This window comes from Ursus maritimus, unplaced genomic scaffold (assembly GCF_017311325.1).
Source record: "Ursus maritimus isolate PB19 unplaced genomic scaffold, ASM1731132v1 scaffold_21, whole genome shotgun sequence".
Lineage (NCBI taxonomy): Eukaryota > Metazoa > Chordata > Mammalia > Carnivora > Ursidae > Ursus > Ursus maritimus.
In genome coordinates, this window is record NW_024424564.1 from 16,650,698 (window position 1) to 16,662,762 (window position 12,065).

Consider the following 12,065-nt stretch of genomic DNA (forward strand, 5'->3'; position numbering starts at 1 on the left):
TCAAGTTTGGGCTTAAGAGATTTTAAGAGAAAACATGGAAAAGCCAAGCCATAAAAAGCAGCAGTCACTAAAACTGAACATTTCACTATAGAAACTGTTTTGTTTAAACAAAAGCAGTTTTAAGATGTTGGAATATCTAGTTTAATGAAAAGCCTGCAAGAAATTAAGAAAAGAATGCAAGATTAAACAAACAAACCTGACAACGAAGGAGAAAGTTCATTGTATCCTCCAAATGAAGCATTCCGGACAAGCTTTCGGCCATCAATTCGTGGAGGAAATAAAACAGGCGAAACCACAGTACAAGAAGAAAATCTACGTTGTTGTGAGCTCTCTTCTTTCATGGCTTAGGAGGTCTATTTAACGTATATGCTTGCCCAGAAGGCTAATTAGATCAGTATAGCAATGAGAGGCTTTTCTCTCACATCCAAATGTAGCGAAACCCACCAGCACAAACAAAGGACACACACATTTAACAGCAAAGAAGGACCAGAGACTGTCAAATCAGCAATAAACAGAAAAGGCATTAAGCCTTGCTAGTGGGTGGTTGTTGTTGGGTTTTTTTTTTTAATCAACTGATAAACAAGAAAGGCTATTCCGCTAATGTTTTGCCTCTTCATCAAACCAGCAATGCCCTGAACTGAATTGCTGCTTTAGTAAAACAAAGCAAGATCAATACTTAAGAGATTCAGGATGAAGTAAAATAAAATGCAACCCTTTTCTCATACCCGTTATGTTTTTGCAGTATCTGCCACACTTCCCACCTCTTCCGATTCTTTCCAGTTTTTGCTTACTTCATAAATGGATAGAAATATAACAATGTTTATCTCTCCTGAAGCTCTACATCTATATCTAATCCACTGCTTGCCTCAGCCATGTTTAAGAATTCATAAGGAAAGATATTTTTGCAAGTACAATTTTGATGGATTCTAACAGCTAAAGTGGAAAATAAATATTTAAGTTTTACCTCTAGCAAGGATATAGGAGTCATTAAGACAATGTTAATGCAAACCAATCCAGAGGGAAGACTGAAAAGACACCATAATAATGCTGAGTGCTCTAATACATGTTCTCTTGAAACAGATATGAGCTGCTATAGTTCCTGTTCATTGCATTTAAACTTTTCAAAATATATCATCTACCAATAAGGATCTTCCACTTAAAACGCTCCTATTTAAAGAAAAATGCAGCTTTATTATCACAATAACAAATGGAATATTTTTCTTAACTAGGTTAAAATTAAGTTACTGGTATAATCTCACATTATTAAATCTAACAGTAAAGTACAATAGCCATATTTATACACTATGCTATCTCTTTATAACTAACCTTTAAAATTTCAAGTGACAGTGGTTCATTTTTACAGGTATCTTACTATAGGATCTCAGTTTCCTTCCTACTGTTATGCATACAATTCAAGGCTAGTTCTCCACTCCTATACAATAGCATCCTATATAACCTAACTCTGTTTCTCTTTACTAACAACAAACAAATTTAATTTCCTTTATGTAACATGTTCTTTATTGGGCAAAGGCATTTAAAAAATCAAATAATGGTAAAAATAAGTTTGTAGTACAACTACAACAGGGATTTGGGTTGTTTTGTTTTGCTTTTCTCCATGTCATGAAATATAAATGACCATTAATTACAGACAAGAGAGAAATAATTATAATTCATGCAATGGTATTTGACTCTCAGGGCATTTAGTGTTAATGGTTAAGCAGGATTTGAAATTAAACTGCCTGGGTTCTAATCCCAGCTGAATGCATTTTAGCAATTATGTTAACTTCTGTGGGTCTCTGTTTCCTCATCTATAAAATGCTAATAATATTACCTATATTATCAGATTGTTATTAGGATCAAATTGGATAATATATGTAAAATCTAAAAGGGTTTCAGGTTAAAATGTCAGAATGAAGACACTAACCTCATGTGTTCTCTCCTAAAACTAAAATTAAAAGAAAGGGGTAATTTCTTAAAAATATAAACAAATATGGGTATGTATTCCACAAGTATGGATCCAGGACAGGATACAATAACAACATATATTTGACTTTGGAAAGCATGAGATTAACAAGTAGTCACTGTCTTGCAGATCCCAGAGAACTGAATCACAAACCAGGAAAGGTAAAAACTGAGAACCACCCCTATTTATACTGAAGAATCCTTTTGCATATAATTCACAACACCAAGTTCCTCTAGATCAGGAATCAAATAAGCTATTGACATCACCAATAATTCTGGAATCAGGACAAAATATATGCAATGTTTTCAAAACTGGAAGGAAAATGACTTCCAACTGAAAATTCCATACCATACCATATGTAACTATCAGTTACATATCAGGGTAAAATAAAGATATTTTTAGACATGTAAGGTCTAAAATTTACTTTCCATGAATATTTTCAAAGTATTTACTAGAGTCCTTTTCACCTGGGATTCATTAGGCCTACTGCATTGAAACATCCACTTTTCAAAATGAATTAACCTTTTCTCCCATACATCTATAATGGCTCTACCCATGTACCATAATCCTTGGGAGAACTGAGAAAATATTCACTAAAATTATTTTCTATAGGCCTTACTTCCCTCATATGACCCCACTTGAGAATGGCTGTACTAGAACATATATTTTACCAAAAAGTGATAGCAAAAGTAAGAATGCATGGGATACAGGTAACAGGATACTCAATATAAAAGAACTGTCATCACGAGAAAGTCCCCTACCACTGTACCATCTCTTTGTAAACCAAGGACAAACTGTTCAGGTGAACTTTGCTCAATTATTTTTTCTGACTTTGGCTTGTCTTGATAGTATGCTGATGAAGTTTCTTCTCTGCTCTCCCATACCATGATGTTTGGACAAGGTGAGTACACTTCCAGTACACTTATGTGTTCTTTTTTTTTTCTTTTTTTCAAGATTTTATCTTTTAGAGCAGTTTTAGGTTCACAGCAAAATTGAGAGGAAGGTAGAGAGATCTCCCATATACCCCCTGCCTCCACATATGCATGGCCTCCCCTATTATCAATTCCCCTCACCAGAGTGGTACATTTGTTCGAACTGATGAACCTACACTGACACATAATGATCACTCAAATTCCATACTTTATCTTAGGGTTCACTTTTTGATGTTGTACATGCCATGGGTTTGGACAAATGCATAACGACATGTATCTATCATTATAGTAGCATACTGAGTATTTTCACTGCCATAAAAACCTGTGCTCTGCTTATTCACTGTTGCCTCCCTGCTAACTCCTGGAAAGCACTGATCTTTTTACTGTTTTTCCATAGTTTTGCTTTTGCCACAATGTCATGCAGAACTCTAATGACCTTTGCCTGGCTCTGCTTCTTCGACAGGGTCTTGACTCTTCTTTGCCCTTTGCTCTCCCTAGACAGTTAAGGATAATTTTATCCAGTACCATGAAAAAACCCTGTTGAGATATGGATTCAAAACACCTTGAAGAGATAAAATCAATTTGAGAACTGACATACTAATAATATTGAATTTTCCTACTGGAAACATGGTATGTCTCTCCATTTATTGAGAATACACCATCTTAGTGTTATACTTTGCTACCTGAAGATACTATGTTAGATTTCTTAGACTTATTGCTATGTACCTTACTTTCTGTTACTTCAAGTGGTATTTTTTGAACTGCATTCTTCTAAACATTTGTTACGGGTACACACAACCACAGTTAACATGCATCCAGTAATTTCTTAATAACTTTAATAATTTATCTGTGAATTTGGGAGAGCTTGTGTAAACGATTATACTAACTACAAATAAAATTCGTTTGCTCCTTTACTTTTATTTCTTTTTACCTTATTCACTAGCTAAATTCCAAGTACAATGTTGAAATGAAGTATACATGATACACACCTTTTCTTTGTTCCCAATTCTAACTTTATAAGGTTAAGAAAGAGTTCCCTTCTATTTCTAATTTGCTAAAAAAATTTTGTATCATGAACAGATGTTAAAATTTTCAAATACATTTTATTAATGGGGTAATAACATAGTTTCTCTTCTTTAATCTGTGTGTTAAATGACATCATAGTTGTTTTTTTTTTTTTTTTTTAAGATTTTATTTATTTATTTGAGAGACAGAGAAAGAGAGAATGGGAGGGAGAGGGAGAGAGAATCTGAAGCTGACTCTGGGCTGGGCACAGAGCCCAACTCAGGACTCAATCCCACAACCACAAGATCATGACGTGAGCCAAAACCATGAAATCGAGGCCCCCTGCCCCAGCATGGAGCCTGCGTAAGACTGTCTCTCTCCTCTCCCTCTGTCCCTCTGCCTCTGCTCCTACCCCCCCAACCTTTTTCCTCCCTCTCTTAAAAAAAAAAAAAAAAAAAGATCTAACCCAACTTCAGAGATGTGAAAGTAGGAGGAGGGGTACTTTTTTAGACTTAATGAAATACAGTTCTAAGGTGAGAATGGAGTTATATTTTTCCCTAAATGTTCAGAACCTGTATGTAAATCTATCTTGGCCTATGACGTCTTTGTAAAGATAATTTATATTACTAATTAGAGTACAAAAATCACTAGAATTTCCTATTACTGAATAAATTCTGGGAAGTATGATCTTTCTAAAAATTTGTTCATCTAGTTTTTCAAATTTATTGGCTAGAGTTGTTTATACTGTCTTTTAAACATCTGCCTATATTTTTAGTTATGTCTTTTTATTCCAAATGATATTTATTTCCCTTAATCTCACTCAAGTTTTGATGATTTTTATTAGCCTTTTCAAACAACCAACTTTGTCTTTCTTGTGCTAACCTACATCTGTTCTCTTAGCTTTATTATTTCCTTCCTTCTATCTACTTTGGATTTATTCTATCACTTTTCTAACACTAAGTTAAATGCTTACTTAATTCTTAACTTTTCAGCCCCCCTTCTTGTCAAGAATCAGCATTAAAACTATTACTGTTTAGGGCACATTGGTGGCTCAGTTGGTTAAGCGTCTGCTTTCAGCTTAGGTCATGATCTCAGGATCCTGGGACTGAGTCCTGCATTGGGCTCTCTGCTCAGTGAGGAGTCTGCTTCTCCCTCTCCCTCTCCCTCTATGCTCTCTCGCTCGCAAATAAATAAGTTAAATCTTAAATAAATAAATAAATAAATAAATAAATAAATAAAACTATTATTTAGATTTCCTGCTTGGGAATTCTGAGGCATCCTTAATCAGAGGGTTGTTGCCTTTCATCCCTTTTTTTTAAAAGATTTTATTTATTGAGAGAGAGAAAGAGAGAGAGAGAGAGAGAGGGAGAGAAGGAGCATGTGCACACAAGAGGAGGGGCAGAGGGAGAGGAAAAGAGACTCCCAGGCGGACTCTGTGCTGAGCATGGAGCCCAGTGTGGGGCTCGATCTCACAAGCCTGAGATCATGACCTGAGTCAAAATTGAGAGTCAGATGCTTAACTGAATGAGCCACCCAGGTGCCCTGTCTTTCATCCTTCTGAAAGGTTCCCAGCATTATCTTTCGATACTGCCTTTAACCATTAAATCACATTCTGGCATTTATAATTCTAATTGGTGCAGACACTGGTCTGGATGGTGGTTTATGCAGATTCTCTCTGATGGTGGCTTATTACCTCATGTGTTTACTGATTTTTCCACATCACAATGCTATCTTGTTGTATTGTTTATGTATGAGCTCATAACTAAAAATCAATAATTTTTGGAGGCATGTGTTTAAATGTTTGGAGGCATGTGTTTAGAAGGAGATACTCTAACAAGTATCTGTGTCGATTCTTTCGGGCACCTGGGAATACTAATAACCCAAGAACATTTTAAACTAAACTGAGGCGTGTTTTTGTTTTTGCCACAGAGATAGGATGACTTCTGGCCCCAAACATACAGGAGTGTATGTTTGTGCTTCTCAAAGAAGAGTCCCTCTCTCCCCCATTCTACCTGGAGTCACAACCAAGATAGGCAAAAACACCAGCATCTTTCTCTATGGCTATGTTTTTCAGGGGTTTTGTTTTTGTTTTTGTTTTTGTTTTTAACTAAGAAGGACTCCTAATTTCACATGGAGAGATCTCTAATCCAAATTTCTATCATGAATGGGCCACAGGCATTCTCTCCCTTTTTCTCATTAAACTCAAGCTTTAGACCTTCAGAAAGTAACAAGTGCTAGTCAGGACAAATGCTGGCTCCAGAACTCATCACCTCTCTGGACTCCCACTCTCGATAATTCTGCTCCACCTACCAATTCCCTTACTTTGTTGACAGTTCAACCATACTTCATTTTTTAAAAGAGTTTTTAAAATAAATATTTATTTGAAAGAGAGAGAGAGAATGAGCCGGGGTGGGGAGGAAGGGAGAGGAGAAAATCTCAAGCAGACTCTCCACTGAGCGCAGAGTGACATGGGCCTTGATGTTATGACCCTGGGATTATGACCTGAGCTGAAATCAAGAGTCAGGTGCCCAACTAATTGAGGCGCCCAGGCGCCCCTCAACCACACTTTAAAAATAAAATTAATTAATTTCCGAGACGGAGGGAGGGAGAAAGGGAGAAAGGGAGAGAGAGAGAGAGTGTGTGTGTGAGAGAGAGAGAGAGAGAGCACGAGAGGGGGGAGGGTCAGAGGGAGAAGCAGACTCCCCACTGAGCAGGGAGCCTGATGCAGGACTCGATCCCAGGACCCTGGGATCATGACCTGAGCTGAAGGCAGACACTTAACCAACTAAGCCACCCAGGCGTCCTCCCAAACTGTGTCTCTTGATGACACAACAGTAAAGTTTGAAATACAGGATGCAGCTAATCAAGAACAATACCACAGTCTAGCACCAATGTACTACAGAGGACCAAAGCAGCCGTGGTTGTAGATGATATCACAAATGACAAGTCCTCTGCCAGAGCCAAAAAACGGATTAAAGAACTTAAAAGGCAAGCCGATCCTAATGATGTAATAGCTTTATCAGGAAACAAGGCTGACTCTGCAAATGAAAGAGCTATCAATTTCCAGGAAGCACAGTCCTATGTAGCTGACAACAGTGTATTTATTACTCATGGAGTAATACATCAATGAATGTAAACGAAAATATTCATGGCAACAGCTAAAAAGTTGCCAAAGAATGAATGACTGAATCCAGGAGCAAATTCTGCCAAAGGAAGAGGAGCAGAACCACTGAACCCACACAGCCAACTAGGAGTCAGTGTTGTGATAACTAAACCTCCAGTTTGAACTTGCTGGAATATTCTTCTGCTTCCTCAATGTTAATGAGAGTGCAACTGGAGCATTTAACTGGCCCAATATGACTTTCAAAAAGAAGAGACTTATGACAGAGTCAATTTCTAATAATGAATTATTTTAAGTGTTTTGAGCTTAATTTTTAATAACATATATGTGACCCTCTGATTAATGTTTTAGAAGGAGAAGAGGGAAATGAGAGCTGTGTGTGTATGCTTGTTTCCTTAGATGGTTAGGGGGAATCATTTCTCACCACCAGGGATAGAGACAAATGATGACGTAAACCCACAGTTAACTAGCCAGTTCTATGAAAAAGATTTGGAACTTATTAATTTAGGCTTTTCAAAAACATTCTTTTTTTTTAGAAGGAGATTCTAAAGATATTTATGCTTAGCTATAGTATTCAGGCTACTGGTAATTTCTCTTAGTATGCATACTTAAGATGAACATTCCACATTTTAACAAATTAACCACAAGAAAACAGTCCCACATCTTCAGGGGGGAAAAAAACAAACATTAATGTCATCGAAATTATAGCTAGTTTTAGTATTTTAGTGGGATTAAAAAAAGTCAAATGTATGCTCATCTTGTTCCAGGTATATGAAAACTGATAAATGTCCCTTAATGGATAGTGTTCCCTTCAAACATGTGCGCTCTTCAACAGAAATGAAACATTATAAGGTGTCCGTGATTTCTGTTTAATCACAGCTGGTCATTACATAGGTTTTGTTGTTTGGGGCAGGGAGCAGCCTTTTGTTCTCTTTGGACATAATATAGACAAGGCACTAACAATTATGTACATTTAAACTTGGTTATTTTAAATTCAGTGGTACTATAAATAAGGTACTGCACTTCAGTCTCCATATATATTACTTTTCTGTAATATTTAAGAGTTGCTTAATAGTATACAAAATGTAGTTACTAAAACAGCTAATGTTTCCTTTTCTCTCCCTTTAAAAGGAGGGGGTCTAGTTGTTCCTACAGGGCTACAACCACAATAAACAATGTATCAGTAATTTGTAACATAAGTAAGTATTGCAGTGTATTAGTAATAATCCTGTAACATTGTTTCCCAAAGTTCATTTTATTTTTATCAGTTCAGTATACTGCACTAATTATTTTAGGTATTTTCATTATATGAAATCTACCTTGTGTCAGAGATGATTGAATCTAAGTGTTGAACTGCTAGCAGAACTTGTACATTTACAGCAATTCAGAATTAGTAAGTAAAACCATTCACCAGTCTCTAGTTTTATATTATAGTGCTCAGGTTGGGATGAAGTGGTATAAAAAACAGAAACAAAACCAAAAATATAAAACAACCCCCCCCACCATATCCATCATTTTGATGTTCTTACTAGGAAGGTTTTTTCTGAATGTCTAGTTTGCTGTATTACTGGAACTGTAACATCTAAAGCTCACTTACATGTTTTCATGTTTCCTTATGTTTCCCTACTTCCTATCCCTAAATTTCCCAATTACAAATTGGGCCTGAGAATATCATTTCTGGTTTGTTCCTGCTTTCTAGTACACAACTCTGTGCTGAACAGAATAAAGGCCAGCTTGATGGAGGAGACCCCTGGAAAATCCTGTAATCCCTGGGAGGAATTTGTCCATCTGTCACACACCGCTCCTTTACTTGGAAAATAGGAGTTTGCTAAACTTCACTGTGTCATTCTTAAATAAAATCTATGTATGTTCAAAATTACAACAACCAAAATGAAAACAGAAAAATTTCTATGAAACTCTTTATCTTCTCTCAGATATTATGCCAATATTGGTAAATTAAATTGTTATTATCTTGCTATTTATTTACTAACAATACAATAAGGCATCTCCATGCCTTAAATAAGGAAAGGAAAATCGTAGCGGTTAACTCTATAGGTGGAACTATTTTACCACTCTTGCTAAGAAGGTGATCTCAACCTCTCAGACTCTGGAAACAAATGGGAGGAAATCCCAACAGAAAAGAGCTGAGAGGGGCGCCTGGGTGGCACAGCGGTTAAGCGCCTGCCTTCGGCTCAGGGCGTGATCCCGGCGTTATGGGATCGAGCCCCACATCAGGCTCCTCTGCTGGGAGCCTGCTCTTCCTCTCCCACTCCCCCTGCTTGTGTTCCCTCTCTCACTGGCTGTCTCTATCTCTGTCAAATAAATAAATAAAATCTTTAAAAAAAAAAAAAAAAGAGCTGAGAAACTAGTGCAAGTAGTACCTGATAATCCTTTAATGTTATCTTAAACACACACACACACACATCTGTAAGTAAATATATATATGTACACACACACATATGTATTTTAATTAGATACATGCAGAGAACATTTACAGGGAAAAAAGTGTCCTTCAGTATTCTTTATGTTCATCTTACTGCTTTGATAAGAAGCAACTAATAAGGCCTGGCAAGGGTAAGACAGACTCCTCTTATCTTTGTAAAGATGTTTAAAACAGCTAAATTATTCATTCTCAGTTTTCAATAAACGTTTTGAAAGTATTTCAGTTTCCCCAACAGGAGCATAGGAACATTTGAAAAACAAAGATATTGCAACATTTCACAAGAGAGATTTAAGAAAATATTTCATTCTGATTTTTTTAATTTTCCAAGTATTATACCCTTTGTTCATTACTTATTAGATACTTTCACACCTAAGAAGCAACTATTCTAACACAACGAATTTCAAACAGAAAACAACTGTGTCTTAAGAAATAACTTCAAAAATCTAACAGTGAGGATTCAGTAACTCAGAAGAAAATTAACATAACCTCTAGTGTATACTATCTGTAATAAAAACAACCTATGGCTACAAGCCAAAGCATAGCATTTAGGAGAAAAAAAATTAAAGGTAATGGGCATAAATTCTAGTACTCTTTCTGGTAAAACAATTTTCATGAAACAGAACACATATATTCAAGACACATTTGTTATGTGTGTGTATTCTCATAAACGTTCAAGAATTGATCCTAGAAATATCTTACCAAGGAAGGAAGAATTGCTTCGATTCATGGTGGAAACTGATTTCTTGGTCTCCTTTTGTCTAAAAACCATTTTAATGAAGGTGCCACCTGAGATTATACCAGCAAGGTCTAAAACTGTCACCCTAGGGAATCTATCTCCACACTAGCAAAATCTGCAAAGAAAAACCCCAAAGTTTTTCCATTAAGTTGTAGATACAGACCCATCATGTCATGTTTAATGCTACCAGGGAATTCAAGTGAAGGGATTTGGCAGAGTTAAGCGAATTTGCTGAAGGATAAGAGAAACAAAATACTAAATAAGCATATACATTTTAATTCGAGTCTAGATAAAGCAAGCATGGTCTAAATTCATTTTGATAGAACTGGTTAAGCAGGGAACTGATTAAGTGGGTAACTTTCAGTTTTAAAAGTTTTTAAATTTTAAACATTTAAAAATTAGTTTGAAACAGACTCCTTTAAGCTTTGGCAAAGAAGCATTTTACATTCTCTTACAAAGCACTACAACTGAAAGATGGTTTTATAAAACTAAAAGCACGCAAAATAGCTTTTTATGACCGAAGAATTACAAGATGAATTATAGTAACTCATCAAGCTTTGATAACAATCTCAAATGTCATGTAATGAGAACAGAGTATCTATCCATGACATGAGCTTTAATTTAGTCTTTAGGCTCCCTTGGCACTGCTGTTATTCAAAAGTGGGGGGGGGGTGGAAGGCAGACAACAAGCCTAATTAATATACATGTCCTTCTTTCTTGATAAAAAGCTGAAATAAAGGTCAAAGAAGTCAGCATAAAGCAAATACCATTCTATTTAAGAGACATTCAGTAATCATACTGAAGTTAAAAGTATTTTTTAAGTAAACTGGTATACTTAACTTTGAATAAGGTAAAAAAATCTGACACATAAATAATTTCTGGAATAATCTGATTCATTACCATAACCTAAACATATGACAAATAAAAGACTACCTTGATGTGTGTGGGCTCTAGTAAGGAGAATCAGTCTCCCTAGTTCCTTCAGAAAAAGAAAAGAAAATCCTAATACAATGGAAGGAAACCACGCTGTGGGAGTGGGGGGGCGGGGGCATTTAACTGTTTTTAAGGGATAATGACCTACATTAAATTGGTATGAATCAATATCCGTGAAAGAGACTCAGCTAGAAAACAGGAACAATCGAAATCTTTGCCATCTTCAAGCACTGGCAAAACAAACTTCTAACACAATAGCAGGTATAAGACAAAAGGAAAATAGCTGGCATTATAATTCACTCCAATAGAGTGTAGTAAGACTATGGGCTTTGACAGTTCTGAGATTGAAAACTGCCTCAGACAAATCAGTTTTGTAATTTGAACAAATTTCTTAACATCCCTAATCCTTAGTTTTCTCACTTGTAAAACTGATCTAGTAACTGTGCCTATGTCTTATGGGATTATTTCAACAGCTTAATATAGTTTTGCACATACAACTTTCAGCATATTAGCCAAACTGGTTAAGTGCTTGATGAATGGTAGCTATTAGCATGAGTCCAGGATATAGGATCAATATAAATGCCGTTTTTTCCTGATGCATGCTCTTCCGCTCTCTTGTAGGACTCTCTCTTTAGCAAACACAGGAACAACATTATACGTGATGTTCATGTCATATTCATATACAGGTTTTAGTACATGAATATCACTTCCAAACTTGCATCTATTCATTAAAAAATGAGACTAAAGCTTCACAAGGGCAGGGACTAGCACATAGAAGGTGCTCCGTAAAGACATTCATTCATTTACTCAACACAAAAGTACCTACTATGTGTGCTAGGAAGAGACGAATATTAAAAAAAAAAAAAGAAAAGAAAAGAAAAAAGAAAAAGGACAAGCTATCATGAGGAGTTTAATGACAAATGACATTTACT

General features: G+C 36.0%; 1 protein-coding gene and 1 pseudogene across 10 annotated transcripts in view; one reads left to right on the plus strand and one right to left on the minus strand.

The window, feature by feature from the left end:
- OSBPL8 (oxysterol binding protein like 8) overlaps positions 1-12,065 on the minus strand; it is a 157,679-nt gene that overhangs the window by 57,058 nt on the left and 88,556 nt on the right. The window lies entirely within an intron of this gene.
- Positions 2,062-9,203, plus strand: LOC121104464 (annotated as a pseudogene).